General features: G+C 43.0%; 1 protein-coding gene across 4 annotated transcripts in view; it reads right to left on the reverse strand.

Annotated features, from left to right (window-relative positions):
• Positions 1-16312, reverse strand: part of MAGI2 (membrane associated guanylate kinase, WW and PDZ domain containing 2) — a 1646639-nt gene that overhangs the window by 940834 nt on the left and 689493 nt on the right. Inside the window, exon 1 of one of the 4 annotated variants that reach the window (XM_069765142.1) lies at positions 8870-9147. The exons of the other annotated variants lie outside the window; for them this stretch is intronic. The gene's annotated coding sequence lies outside the window, so the exon portion shown is untranslated. Of the gene's footprint in view, positions 1-8869; positions 9148-16312 lie in introns of those variants that run through there. 4 annotated transcript variants of the gene reach the window in all.

Genomic DNA, 16312 nt, shown 5'->3' on the forward strand with positions numbered 1-16312 from the left:
GCTTAACATTTAAAAAAAAAAATGGCCGCTAACTGATACGATTTTGCTGACTCTACGAGAAAGGGAATTACCAAAAAAAAACAAAACTGAAATTTGATGAATGCAGATTTTTGGAAAATCGAGTACAACTCAATTCATCTCTAAACATTAAAGAATGGAGACTTGGACATGGAACGTTATTACAGTATGGGAGGCATTAGTACTGAAAGTAGCCAGGATTGGGGATGTTTTCTTTATTTTTTTACATGATAGGGGCCATGATGAAGGACATTATTACAGGACAGGATGGGGAACATAATTAGTAGAGATGAGCGAATATTGTCGGCTCCCTCCTTATTAATTCGGCAAGCTATAGCCCCACCGAAGCTGCAGCGGGAGCCCGGTTACATGGAGCGCTCCTGATATTCAGGTTCCGGCACCACAGCTGCATGTGTCGTGGCTGTGTGACCACACATGTATGGAGAGCCTTTTGTGTTGTGACTGTCACACAAACGTGACATATGCAGCTGCGGTACCAGACACCTGATTATCGGGAGCGCTCCAGGTATCCAGGTTCCCACTGTAGCTATTCGACAAGCCCTATAACTTGCCGAAAAAGGCGGGAGCCAACGACATTCGCTAATGTCTAATTAGGACCATACATTATTATTTTACTGCAGCAAGTGATGGACATTTTTGTTAGAGACCAGTTGGGTTATATTATTACAGTATAGGGCCAATTTTGGGACAATATTACGTTATGAGGGTCGAGAATAAGGGACACTTAATCCTCAATGGTAAAAATCCCCATTATAGCCCATAGCATATTAACTATTTTTATGGAATAATTTGGGAACTTCCAACCATATTGAGACAAACGGTGGAAACTGTGTACATTACTACTGTATTATGGTCACTGAGCCTTGGAGCACAGAGATGGATATTACTACTGAATGGGGGAGACAAAGGAATTTTACTATTGCATAGTGACATGCATGACTATTGTATGGAGGCCACATCACTACAGTTATGCATTTCATATTTTGTGGATACTGTTACTGTATAGAAGGGGGAGTGTGAGAGGGCAAAAGGTGCCGTTAATGTGTAGGACTTCAGGGTGGTACTATTTTCCTTTTTTCTTCATTTCATACAGTGTAGAAGTGGGGGGTGTTGAAGAAGTGGTCACTCAAATATATGCGTGTTACTTCTAGCATATACAAGTCCTACCTGGAATAATTAATAGTCTGTGCTGGATGAAGAGAAAAAGCTAAATTAAATGCGTTATTGGTAGGTCACTAGATTTACTTGGTATTATGTGTGTTATATACATACCCCAGGGGCGTAGAGTCCATAATGGCAGACAAAGCTCCTGTGGCGCCCCATGTCTGTGTTGCCACAAAATGGTCACATATGTCCTATTTTATAGGTGTTTTGCAAATGATGGGAGTTATGCTTTCTCTGCTGGGGACATCTGCACACAAAATTTTCCCCACTCCCTCACTCTGCCTGAAGCTTAGGGCTCTGCAGAGATACCCTAACTGGGAAGGGAGGTGATTAGTTAGTCTGTGAGGAAACAGTGTGAAAAGAAAAATGGAGAATGTTCATGGAGGAGAGACCTGTGCTCTCTCCAGGGACCGTGCTGAGAAGGATCAGGGTATCCGCTCCTAGGCCATCCAGTCTTCCAGAGTTGGGTGGAAAGCTGAGATGCTGTAGGGTTTTCATAACCAGCAGTGAAGTGTTTTTCCTCGAGCTCCATAGCAACAGAGAATCACTGAGAGATTGTGCAAGAACAAACACGTGCTTCACGTAGGACTCACGGTGCAAGTTGCCAGCGGGAGAAAAAAACGTGAGTACTTGGCTGTACTGGAAGTTTCAGACTCCAGGAAACCTTTATCCCAGAATGGATTAGTGCAGCAGGGAGTTTATACTGAATCACAGCAGAGAGAGATAATTCCCATCATGCAGAGCAGAATGCATACCTGGTGAGAGTTGTATCCCATCCTCTGAAACTGCATCTGGACTTCAGTAAATGGTAAAGTGACTTTCTCTGTCTCCTGCTTTATTACTCTGTACCATCTAGTTCTATCACTATCCCTGGGGGCCAGCCCTAGTTGGAGGGGGTTAAATACCTGCACTGCCATCATCACCTACCCACCAGGGATCATCTGCAGTGCTGGCCATCTTCCAGCCGAACACTCCAACTGGCATCACAAGCTCTTCTTTCTGATTTCTTTGTTTTCCTTTTCATTTTTAATCCCTACTTCTCTGTCTCCGGAGCACAGGCACCAGGCACAGCTGCCATAACCGTGACACCCAGAATCCAAAGCTGCCCGGTGACCTGAGTACCCCGCTCTGGGCGATACACTGCCACTATGGGGTCCGTCAGATGGGGGGCCAATGGTCAATAGCATCAGACCCTTCGATCCCTTCTGCCATCAGAATTTCAACAGTTGAATGCAATTACACTGTGTATGTGTTTGAAATATAATAACGAGGTCAGAAATGGCGCACTCTTTCAGTTTAGGTGGTGCCCAAAGGAATAAATAATGACTAGGTAAAGATAACCTTTGGCACTCAATAAGTCCACATTAGTTTCTTAGGAAAAGTAGATTTATTAGTGAACAGCCGACTGTGGACCAACAGACATCATAATATCCAACGTTTCGGCAACATCTGCCTTTATCAAGGAAGTCTGTAAAAGGTCAAATCTGCATATGGCATATCACCAGCCAATAGGTTTATAAGGGCAACAGCATAGCTTGCTGAGGTAGTGGTGGTGTCGGCTTGTGTCCAGCGGCCCAGGAGGATGACTGCCGCTGGACACTGGGCCGCTTACGTTCAGAACCATTTTTGTCTGGATGCACAAATAAAAGGAAGCTCTTCTTTGTTCAAATACTGAGTGCCAAGTTTATTATTATATCTTGTGTAATCAGTGTTAGGAGTTTTCAGTTAATGATATGCCCGTGCTCTGGGGCGGGACTGTAGGCAGAGTCTTATCTTCCTGCTCTAGACCAGAGAAACCAAGGAAAGACCTGCCCACAGGCCGCCCTGGGAGCACTGTCTCTATGATGAGGAACATGTTTAAAAACAGGAACCACAAAATGGATTTCTTCACTCCAGGTATCATTTTAATCAGTGTAACAGCAGCAACATGACAATGCCTGTGGTTCTGCTGACCAGTTCGCTTTAGGAGGAGTTTTTCCAAAATAATGAAAGCTCTGCACACCAGCCGTAATACATGTACTGTACATTAAAGAGATCATCTGCAAAAAGGTTCTCATGGGGGAAAGGGGTTAGATTTTGTCACCCTTCTGGATCCAATGCAGACTGATCTGTACCAGCAGCAATGATGTCATCATTCTATCAGACACAGGGCCACTGCAGCTTATGATAGTCTGCAGCGGTCAGGTAACTTGAACTGCGTGCATCACAAGCTGCAGCAGACGTGTGTCTGGGAGAACGGTGACAATTAATGTTGGAGCAGACCATAAACTGATAGCTACTTATCTTCTAATTCCTTGCGGCTTTTTGTGTCACATTCCCTCATTCATCCGTTTACGATGGCTGCAGACCTCTCAGGCCATATGCCCGATGTGACATCTCCAGCCAATCACTGGCTTCATGGTTTATAGCCGTGTACAACTGACAAGCTGCAAAAGACACTTATGGTACCTCCACACTGATCAACTTTACAACGATCACGACCAGCGATACGACCTGGCCTAGATCGTTGGAAAGTCCTTGTGTGGTCGCTGGGAAGCTGTCACACAGACAGCTCTCCAGCGACCAACGATGCCGAAGTCCCCGGGTAACCAGGGTAAACATTGGGATACTAAGCGCAGGGCCGCACTTAGTAACCTGATGTTTACCCTGGTTACCTTTGTAAAAGTAAAAAAAAAACACTACATACTTACATTCCAGTGTCTATCACGTCCCTCGCCCTCAGCTTCCCGCACTGACTGTGTGAGCGCCGGCCGTAAAGCAGAGCACAGCGGTGACGTCACCACTGTGCTTTACGGCCCTGCGGTTAGTAACCCCATGTTTACCCTGGTTACCCGGGGACTCATTGCTGGATCAGCGTCACACACGCCGATCCAACGATGAAAGCGGGTGACCTGACGACAAAATAAAGTTCTGGCCTTCTAGCTCCGACCAGCAATATCACAGCAGGATCCTGATCGCTGCTGCGTGTCAAACACAACGAGATTGCTATCCAGGACGCTACAACGTCACGGATCGCTATCGCTATCGTTCAAAAGTTGCTCAGTGTGACGGTACCTTTAGGGTATCCAGGTTGGGCCATCTGCAGAACATGTAAATAGAAGCACTGGAGATCTGCAAACTAAAGGAGGAGTATATATTGCTTCCTGTGCGCATCATTTTCATTATTTTTGGACAACCCCATTATAGTGTATTCTATACAATGTACTTTTAGGGCCATAAGAATTTTTAGCAAGGAAAAAAAAAATCTTGTTTATAAGTGTGCGCCTTATAGTTCCTGTGGAGGGAGGCACGGCATTGCCATCTCCACCTATTTACTTCCTTAATGATTGGGCAGAGAGCTGATGAAGTGTTCTGCCTGATCATATAGGAGTTACAATTTGCCAAAGGCAACTAATCCCTAACTAAAGACTATGCTAAAACATAACTTTTATTGAACTAATAGGACAGTTAAAAACACAAAGTTAGCGTGTGTTAACCACCGGGTTATTAGGGATACAACTCAGTATTAGGAGGCCATCGGACCAATTGCATTATCTGTCTAATATCCCCAATACAATATTCATTTGATATATGGGAAAGGTGCAGCGGCTACCTATATCCCTATTCACATTATTATGCACACCTAACTGCTGATAAAAAAAAGCACTCCTATGCCTCCCCAACATGTTTCACCAGCTTAACTGGCTTCATCAGGGTATGCGGCTAGACTGAGTGAGCACATGAGTAACAGGATATTTTAAAAGATCTGGTGTGATGTCATAATAATAATAATCTTTATTTTTATATAGCGCTAACATGTTACGCAGTGCTTTACAGACATTAACATTATGTCATCAACCAGAGACGGCTTAGGATTGACAAATCAGAGCATATAAGACATCAGACCAATCACAGCTAATCTTATGCGATAAATCGTCCCAGAAATAATGTACAAATCCATCACATTATTCCATAATGCTCCTACACGTCACCAAAGGTACTTACAAAACATTTCATGTACTCATTTTTCTAAATCGTCATGCAATATACCGCAGCGGTACTTATATGAAGAAGAACAGTGATACACATTCCCTTCTGGGAGTCTACTATTGGTGCTCACCGTCATCTTGCACCAATCACCTTGTACCGATAAACACCAGTGTTGATAGTATAATCATTCCTTCCGGGAATCTCCCTTCTCGTTCGCTGACGTACCCTTATAGAAGCCTAGCAGATTAATTTTTTACCAGGTCTATGCTGCTCCATTTGAGAGAAACGTAAATTTCGGGCATTGATCCAGATTCTAAGGCCGGAGTCACACTTGCTACTGCAATGCAAGTCTCTCGCCTCAATACCCGGCACTGCCGCCGGCACTCAGGACTGGCGTGTGCGGCTGCATGTATTTCTATGCAGCTGAACGATCCGGTCCGAATCGCCGGCGGCACTGCTGGGTGTTGAAGCGCGAGTTTCTCGCATTGAAGTTGCAAGTGTGACACCGACCTAATTCTTGATCTCTTACTGGGCTTCTTGCTGTAGTTTTGATAAATCTCTGGTTTATATACAGCATCTAGGTAGTCCTTTATATTCCTGCACTTTGGATAGCCCTAACCCTACCTATTCACTGGCAGCTCTATGTCTCTGTAAAGTTTCTGTAAAAAGCTGTAAATCAAGAGGGCTTAGACAGAGCACATCATAAAAACGACTGCCAGAGCTATCCCCTAGAAATAGGAGATTAAACAAGATAAAGTAGTTACCCAATGTATTATACACACTGTATAATCAGTAATAGGCGATTTCACAAATAAGAACTGAAAAATTATATTGAAAATCCCATCTTCACAAATGGTCACTACGACAATAAGTTAATTAGGACTTGTGTTTAGGCTGAAAAGCAAATTAATAATTAAAAAATATATAAATATATATCTCGCAAAGAACAATTTTACAACTTAATTGTTGACTGTTTAATTTACTTTTAATAATTTTGCATGCTTCCATGTATAGCAAATGATCGCTTTGTAGTTCTGAATTATAGGTTTAATAAATGGGCCTGCACAATGTAAAGATAGCCAACATCTAACAACCAAAAGCATTCAGCTTTGATCAATGCAAGGTTATAGGGGAACAGTCAGTCTCCAAAAGAACATGCTCATCCTACCCCAAAAGCGTGAATCCCGCCTGCGTATCTAATGTGACATAAGGAGCAAATAGTTGATTCAGAAATTCAAGAGGCAGACTAGAGATGCAGTAGTTAACTCTTCCCGTCAGCTGCATTAGTCTGTGATGGTTATAGTTATGACTTGGGTCATATGTTCTTAATGATGTTATAAGCGGTCACTGCACAGAGCAAGATTCCCCAGGAATTAAGTTTACATCACAGATCCAGTCTATGTCCAGAGTGTAGGAAACAATCTAATTGGCTGCCAGTGGCTTCGGCACAATTGGACTCGGCTAGCACACCGAATTAGAAAATATATATATATATATATATATATATATATATAATTGCTAATACCATAATGCAGTCTTCTATGCTGCCATCTTAACATCGCTTAGCATTGTAAGGTCATATTTACCAGTATTCTATTAAGAAGCTACTGTTGTATTATATACAGCACTAGCTATTGGAATTGCTGCCATTTTATCGTTTTTTGTCAGCTAACACAATGTGGCACCAATGTAACAATCGATTGTATTAGATGCAGCAAGTCAGATTAGTTACAAATGGTTAGCAATAGGGGAACCTTTCATGGCACTGTCACCCCTGATGCATCTGATCTGCATTGTCTGCTTGCCTTCCACCTCTTTCTGATACAATGGCATTGATTTCCACAAATAAAGCATTTTAAACAGTCAAATGATCCGCGTCCAGCAAAATGAATATCTTGGGAAAGGATGCCTTTTTTTTTGCCATTGTGTAGAATTATGATTGTACACATCACAATAGCAGCTTCGGATGCCTGGACAATATCATCTTTTCAAAGAAATCAGTCAAAAGCCTCATAGCTTGTAAAACAGAAAACAATTACAGGTATTTAGGTATCAAGAAAAAAAAGACATGCTTCTTTGGAGAGATGCGGAGGGGGTTAAGGGGTCGAAATTGATGTTTTGTAAAGACATTTAAAGCCCTCAAATCTATATTTTCAAAGTGATGATGGCCTTAAGGTATTTCTTATGGACAGCTGCTGCCTGGAATCCAGAATGCTATAAAAAGCTGCCTGTTTATTAACGAAATGTACATAATAAGCATCCGTCAGGTTTATCACGTCTCTTCGCCAGCATTAATCCCTTATCACGCGCTAGCAAGCGGCTTGTAGGGCTTCTTACCTTTTGCTGAATATTGAAGCCACCCTCTGCATCTCAGCCAAGTCCAGTGTCACTTCAGTGGCTGCAAAGCCAGAATGCAGCCAGCCTTCCCCATACTGTCACTGGCCCGCCTTACCCTGCCCAATGCACCCAGGATCCGCCGGTCAGGGCTTTGATAAACTTACACACACGGAAGTAACATGTTGGAGGGTTTTGGGCAGCGGTGGACTTGCTATATTTTAGGATGCCAGCCTTATCCTTCAAATAGAATCCAGAATGAGCAAAAAAATACCGATCATGCTGCTGGAGTTCAGTCATCATGACAACATTGTGGAACAACATTGTCACCCTGTATGGCGCAATAAAATTAACCAAATGCACCAATAATATAAAAACAGTGCAGATTGCAGATGCTGCGATAGAACACAGAGGGGTAAAACCATACCAAGCCCAAATCTTGAAACACCTAATAAAGCAACCAATGTTGCCATATTCCTTATGGACTGGACTCCAGATGAAGTAGCAGCCACAATGTAAGAGCAAATTTGTATGTAGCCATTAAACACAGGTCACATCAGTCTTCTTAAGATAAAGTGAATGACAAGGAAAACAAAACTAGTAGTCATCAGTAGTATGAGAAAGTCAGAACAAACATTGCAAAAATGGGGGCATGTAAACAGGTTCCCACTTATGAGAAAAGGCTCTGCCTCAGCTACATATTATATACCGCACCAGTGTTACATGGCTTTTTAACCCAATACTAAAACAACACACTGGGCTGATGTGCACTAGACACATAGGATGGGTTAAATATACCCTAAGCCCCTTATGTATCACTGAAGACTGCAGAGTTGGAAGCAGCAGTCCAAATAGGCTTAAACGCTTCCTGATACACTCTGCCATTCCTGAATGTCAATGTGCAGCATGCTTCTCATTCCATTTAAATACCCAGATCTTAAGAGAAGAAATGCATTTATTGCTCATACACAACTCCAAGCCCTGTGCCCTCACCAGGCAAGTGCAGCCATTCTTTGTCATTTACAGCAATTTACTGGAAAGAGACGCACACAATCTGCCACACACTACATGGTATGGTTCCGTTTATGAAAATATAGGCAGCTCCATAGAGACAAAGGGAACCGAAAATCATAGGCATTGCTTATTCATGAAATGCACATGTAGCACTGTAATAAAGCCATGTTCTGCAGCAGCAGATACAATTAGTGTATACAATATACACAACAATAGCCAGATATATCGCCAGCACTCCAAAGACAGCAGCAATCCAGAAGCCCACAATGGCTCTGCCATACAGGAGCCTGTGCTAGACAGGCTCCAATATATAGGACACAATACACAGACACAATCAGGCAGCCCCTACCTTATTGCCATCCACAGCTCCTCCATCATCCGGAATGTTTGAAGTCACCTGTACTGATCCATTCCATTGTCACTTGGAGCCAGACATGATTCTCTCTGATGGCTGAGCTCTATATTTCCCCAGCACGGATGCCTAGAATTTTCTGCACAAACCAGACACAGCCACAAACTGCAGCTGAGCTCCTTTTCTCCCCTCCCTTTAAGAGATGAAGCTAGTGCTCCCCTTAGTCTCTCCCAGCCTGTTCTTGCTGTCTTTCCTCTCTCTCCCCCTCCCCCTCCAATGCAAACTCAGTGCAGCCCAGTCAGGGTCATTTCCATTTCTCAGCATGATGACCCCTCTGCATCCTTTCCTCAGCAGGTTCTGATAGACATGAAGGTATTATGAGAATGATGTCCAGATGCTTTACTAGCCGGTCTGTCTTCATGTGACACAGTCATTGGGAAACATGGTCTTTAGGGGCAGCGGGATGGGATAGATTTCCTAGTCTTTCCCATTTACACACTACATTAATATTCCAGGACTTCTCATGAGGGGCCGGTAGAATTTTCTCCAGCTAGGTTTGTGGAAAAGTAAATTTCCTTCTCCTCCCCAGGTACCAGCTGATGATGTGAAAGCAGATGACCTCTGTGACATTACCAGGGTTTCTCTGCATCAGCTGAACCTCAGAGTAGACACTAAGTGATGTCACTGCTGATGGGGAATGTGATTAGTAGTGGGGTATAGTGACCGGGATCAGGTTTATCCAAGTCCAAACACAACAATCATGGATAAATATGTATAACATAAGCAGTGTTTTATAGTACCAGCAGAATCAATGAGATTTCTGAAACCTCACACACAGTGTTTATTTCTGCGCACTCTTTGAGCCCGTTTTTGCAACGATGCAACATTTTTGCTGCGCTTTTCACCAATTTAAATTCAAATAGCTGGAAAACACAAGTGAAAATTCTGTAAAACAAGACAAACAAAAAGCTGCGCATTGTAAGCAGCAGGTGCAGAAAAAAATATTAAAAAACGCAACGATTGAGCATACTCTTAAGAATTCATTCAATATACAAACGTAAAAAAAGGTACCAGTTTCAATCAGTGTTTTGCATCAGTGTGTCATCAGTGTTTTTCATGGATGGGGAAATACATAAATTACAAAGCTTTTCCTATACTTTCGAATGTTAAATGGAGTCTGTCAGGTCCCCCCTTCCCCAGCACCACCAGCAGTTGTGTCTACATAGCTAAATTCCCTGCTTAACAGTCCCTGTATTACATTACACACATAAAGAGATCTTTAGAAAAAGTATTTCTGAAGTCTGTTTATGATATGTTATGAGGGCATCAGTTTCCCCAGACTAGTCTGCCCACTTAGCATGTTATCACAGCTCTGTGGGTGTAATAACAAGGCTTACAAGAGCAGACGTCATCGCCAACGTTATACTTGCCTCCTGCATGTTCATGGCTTCTTTCCCTCACTTATTCCTCTGAAGTCGGGTGTACGCGTGCCGACTTCAGAGAGAAGCAGTGCGTGTGATCAGAAGTGCCGAAGACTTATGATCATGAGCAGTGCGCTTCTCTGAAGCTGTGAGGCCTACAACTGGTCTCAGGCTCAAGGGTGTGAGGGACCGAAGCGGAAAGGTAAGTATAACGTTAAATCTCTGAGACAGCTTTTTGTATCCTTCCCCTGAACAACTTTGTTGAATAATCTTTGCTTTCAGATCATTAGACAGTTGTTTTGAGGAGCCCATGATGCCACTCTTCAGAGGAGATTCAAACAGGAGAACAACTTGCAAGTGGCCACTTTAAGTAGCTTTTCTCATGATTACATACACCTGGCTATGAAGTTCAAAGCTCAATGAGGTTAGAAAACCAAAACAAAGTGCTTTAGTAAGTCAGTAAAAAGTAGGTAGGAGTATTTAAAACAAGAAAATGATAACGGTGCCCATACTTATGCACTTGTCAAATTTTGTTTGAATGCAGGTTGCACATGTGTTAGTACAATAAACCTCATTTCAAGGCAGAAACATTACTGTGTCCAACAGTTATTAGATATATGAAACTGAAATAGCTGTTGCAAATAAAACAGTTTTTATAAAACATTAAGCTTAAGATTAATAGGGGTGCCCAAACTTTTTCATATAACTGTATGTAAGCTGGCAACCCGCGTCAAGGGTCCTTACGTTTGCCAGTCAGAATATCAACCAATACCTTGCACATATTGATATGGTTTTTTTGCACGTTATATTTTTTTCAGGGTGCAGTTGGGCCCAAATGGTTCTGTAAACTGTGGCCTCTGTTCACACAGGATGCATCATAGTTAGCACTGGGCAGCCCGCCACAACGCATCATTAATAGGCTGAGAAACAGATGCTCTGTATTCCTTGTGTGAACATTGCCACATACAGAGTATATTTTTTTGCATTGGTGTACCACATGGCCAATCCCTGATTGAAGGCTGGCTGTTTCATTTGGTATTGCACCTGTGCAGTTGCCATTTTACTTGGGACCGCTGCACCCTGTCAGTGCAATTGTATTGAGGCCCAGTTAGACAGGTAAGCATCTCTGCCTGTTTTTGTGTTTTTCTTGAATATTGGAGGATTTTTTCCTCTTTCTGTGGTTTTCTTGTTAGAGGGTTGATATTGACTTTTAGGATTGGTACTTCCAATATGTTGCACTAGAGTGTTCTATTCATCTTCCTGTCTAAATAGACAATTTGCATTTTTACTGTAGTGAGACACTGAAGGGCATTGTTGTGTTTAATGTCTCTGCATGGGGTATCTTTAATTCAGAGGACATTAACAAAGTCAGGTAAACTAGGGTTAAATCCTAGCTCTACAGATTCTGATTAGATAATCTGGCAAGCCCTACATGTAACCAGGCTGTCCTCATTAGTTAGTCAGCTCAGAGGAGCAGACCAGACTGGTTGTGTCTTGGAGCTGAAGAGAGAGATAGACCAGAATCCCTCTGTGAGAAGATTCTGTGCAGGTTGCGTGCAGAGAACTGCAAGTATCAGTGGTTGCTGTCATGTGTCTGTTGTCGGAGATCCTGGGACCAGGGGCTCCTTCCCTGTCCCTAACACTAGGGGTGCCCTAGCTCACCCTGTTCCCCTGGTTCCTTCTGATGGTGAAAACGCCGGTGCCACATACCTTGCCTTAGCTCATGAATCTGCCTTCAGTCAGTACCCTTCCCCCACCCAGGGAAGAGGGGAGCAGTAGTGCATGGTAATACATCAACCAGACTAACAAGGTAATATGAACAGAGGTAACGAAAAATACCAAACATACAAATATACACACAGAAATAACAGAGAGATGCATTGGGGAGTGGAGGATGGGGTTAAACCAAAGTAGAAGCAGAAGAAAGGGAATTATCACACATCCATAATCTAGCAACTGTTACAGATAAATCCACCAAACACCTACTCTAATGACCACCAACTTCCAGCCATGCAGCATAATCTATCTCTGACAATGAAAGCTAGCCAGGACCCAGATTATATAGCCGAAACTCTCCAGGAACTCTCAACTGAGCAGATTAACCCCTGCACTACAAAAATAAATTTACACCGTTTAATACAAAGATGAAGGGCTTCTAACCAGTGCAGGAGTAGGAAACATTAGACACTGCAGTCTTCTGGCTCCTGTCTGTCAGAGAAAACCTGTAACAGTTGCTATGGACAATAGCTGTTTTGTTTGACCGAGCTGCATCTATCTCAACCGTGTAAGAGTAGCCATGGTCTGTTTTGTTTAGTTAACACCTGGACAAGTCTAGAGATTTATGTTTATGAGTTTGTTTTGGTGCTGTACAACCTGGGGAAAGCAATAAAAACTGCACGTGTTTGTACCAAAGCTGCATTGTCTGTGTGAACGCTACCTAAGGCCTAATGCCTACCAGAGAGAGTGAAGCCCTACAATTGGTGCATAAAATGCAGGTGTGAAGTCCCAGAGAGCACAGGCGATTGCAGTGTAAAGATTCAGTGTTCTGTTAAAGGTAGCTACAGCATTGCAAACGCAGTCTAAAAGCATGGAGTAGCTTGTTAATCAACCGGTCCAGGCCAATCTAGAGTTTCAGCAGCAGAGGTGTGGTGCTCCGCTCTCAGGTAAGGAGGGGGGCACCACCCAGAACCCACACACTTACATCCAACACCAGACCTCTCAAGGCCAGGGAGGAACTAGGTAGAGGGTGTGGGTGGAGAGAGTTGAGTTGTCATGGAAACAGTAGGAGGAGTCAGGAAAGGTCTAGAAAGTTAGTTAGTCTGTGGGGAGGAGGAGAGCAGAGCAGATGTGAGAGACAGTTGGAGCTGTGGACTTGAGCAGTGAGGAGCTCGTCCCAGCACCAGAGAACAGAGAGAGAGAGAACAGAGAGAAACTCCTGAGAGAAAGAGAGAAGGGGTCCTAGGGGCACGGGTAGTGAACAATCCATCTGTGGGGCCCGTATTGTACTGTAGTTGGGTGGAGGAACCAGGTTGCAGCGGGGGAACTGGCCCCCAGACTAGTGGAGAACTACAAGGCTTAGCTAGCCAGCCGGAGGCTGTGGTATCTGTACGTGCCACAGCCACAACCACACACACACTAGCTGAAAAGGCAGCCACATAGGGTCAAGGGGACCAAGAAGATGGTGCCTGACAAGATCCGAGGCTGCTGGCTTGGGACACTGTGTGTGAAGGCACAGGGCAGGAGAGGAGGAAGCCAGGACAGTGAGACGGTCAGGAAAGGAACATCTGAAGGGGGTTCTGACATGGTGTACCCCAAATTACCTGAGAGCTGACTGGACCACAGACCCCAAGGACCCAGCACCGGCTGGGGCTGCATTTAAGAACTGTGAGTAAAAGTGTGAAAAAAGAACCCTGCTGTGTCCTCTGAATTATTTGTTGCGTCACCTGCCCTGCACTGCAATGACCACCTGCCCTCCTGCATCACAGCATTCACCATCATTGACTTTAACTCCTTAACTGCATTGGGGCCTAGCTCTACCCGTGGAGAGCTGCACCATCTCTGCTGCGTCACCAACTGCCCCAGGGGACCTGAACTGCAGCGTCGGCCATTTTCTCATTGCCGAACACCACGGGTGGCATCACAAACTATCTCCCCATACACCTTATTCCCCTTTAATTTATTTGACTCTTTTATTGAATACCCAGGGCCACGGACCGGGTCACTGCTACCATAACCACCCCTTTAGGAACCGTCGGACCCAGCCCGAGTACCCCACAGCCCTAGTGGGCGCTCCATTACAACAGCAGCAGCATCAGCAGCAGTTACAGCAGGTTCAAAAACTGCATTGCCTGTAGGAACATTACTCAATGTCTAATGAAGTGTCCGGTCCTCAAGAGCCACCAACAGGTCATGTTTTCAGGATTTACTTAGTATTGCAGAGGCAATAATTCCATCACCTGTGTAATACTAAGGAAATCCTGAAAACATGACCTGTTGGTGACTCTTGAGGACCGGAGTTGAGGAACATTGGTCTAATGCCTACCAGAGATAGTTAATCCATACAATTTAAATATATAGGAAATAACAGCAAAGAGAAATAAATTCTGACACTCATTTGTTGATTAATACCCATTTAATGGAAATCCACTCAAGATGTTTCAGCACACCTCAGGTTTTTGCCAATTAACAAAAGCTTGGGATAGGCTGAAATGTCTTGAATGGACTTCCACGAAATGAGTGCTAATCAACACATGGGTACCAGGATTTCCTTCTCTTCATGATCATATTATATGACACTATATATGTTCAATTGCTCATTTTGCCCTTATACTCAGATAATTCTCTTTTGTCTGCTCTATATAGAAACAGGAAGTCTCTTGTCCTTGCAAAAATCATTCCCCTCTTTAACTCCTGACCCAGCTGCTTCTTCCCCCCTGCCAGGGACTTATGCAAGGACTCATGACTCATACAGGAAAATTGACTTCTAGTTGCTGCATTGAGTTTAGAAGGATTCAGTTAGTCAGTTTTTAATCACGTAATGTCACAGACCTAAAGGAAAAGAGAAGAATTATCTGGGTATAAAGGCAAAATGAGAAATTGTAAGTCACAGTGCTGTATAATATGATGACTGCAATATTTTAAGAGGATAAAAACTTTGATTGGAGTGAAGCACTGAACTATTTTTAGTGTAAAGTCCTGGAAGTGATGATATGGTCCCCATAGAGCCCTGATCTCAACATCATCAAGTCTATATGGGATTACATGAAGAGACAAAAAGAAAACCTACATTCACAGAAGATCTGTGGTTAGTTCTCCCAGATGTTTGGAAGAACTTCCCTTCAAGTTTACATAAAAGAATCTATGCTTTTTGAATGCAACTGGTAGCCAAACCAAATATCGATTTAGATTTATATTTTGTTCATTCAGCTTGTATTTTGCTAATTAAAAAAAAACTACACACATACACATTGCATTATCTAAAACATTCTTATTTTGCAGCGATTTTCCACACCTAAATCAACCAATTAAGGTCCAAAGAGTACCATTGCGTCATACTTACAACACCAAATCCAAAAAATCAAGTTCCCAATTGCCGTAACAACGCAAAAAAAGAACTAAATACACAATGGGCTATAATAATCAATATGGTAAAGTTTATTAATAATTAATGTGGTAAAAGATACAATAATTAATTAACCAGAAAAAACCTCCTATGTTATGGAACGGATAATACACTAGACATCAACACTACAACACCTGAAAAATAATGGACTGACTCCCAAGACAAAAAATGGACCTGTCTATTATGTTGCACCTGGCCGAACGGTACATACCCCTGAGGAAGTGCTATGAAACGCGCGTCGGGGTAAAGGAACGGTGGCACGGACATCTCACACCATGTAAGTTTAACCTTATGGCCTGCTCGTTTTTGACCTGCAACATTTATAAATACTTTTTGGAAGGTGGCGAAGTATTTAACTATATATATGCCGTATGGTAGTAATAGTTTAAGGAAGCCTCATTACTCCAATCACCTGGCATTCGGTAAGCTGTCATATGGATGGTTATACCGTTCGGCCAGGTGCAACATAATAGACAGGTCCATTTTTTGTCTTGGGAGTCAGTCCATTATTTTGCAGGTGTTGTAGTGTTGATGTCTAGTGTATTATCTGTTCCATAACATAGGAGGTTTTTTCTGGTTAATTACCGTATATACTCGAGTATAAGCCGACCAAGTATAAGCCGACCCCCCCTAATTTTGCCTCAAAAAACTGGGAAAACTTATTGACTCGAGTATAAGCCTAGGGTAGGAAATGTAGCAGCTACTGGTAAATTTCAAAAAAAAAAATAGATGCTCCATACCGTTCATTATTGCCCCATAGATGCTCCATATACAACTGTGCTATATACAATGCTCTGCACCGTTCATTATGGCCCCATAGATGCTCCACATAAAGCTGTGCCATATGGAATGCTCTATACCGTTCATTATGGCCCCAGAGATGCTCCTTATAAAGCT

Source organism: Ranitomeya imitator, chromosome 4 (genome assembly GCF_032444005.1).
Source record: "Ranitomeya imitator isolate aRanImi1 chromosome 4, aRanImi1.pri, whole genome shotgun sequence".
NCBI lineage: Eukaryota > Metazoa > Chordata > Amphibia > Anura > Dendrobatidae > Ranitomeya > Ranitomeya imitator.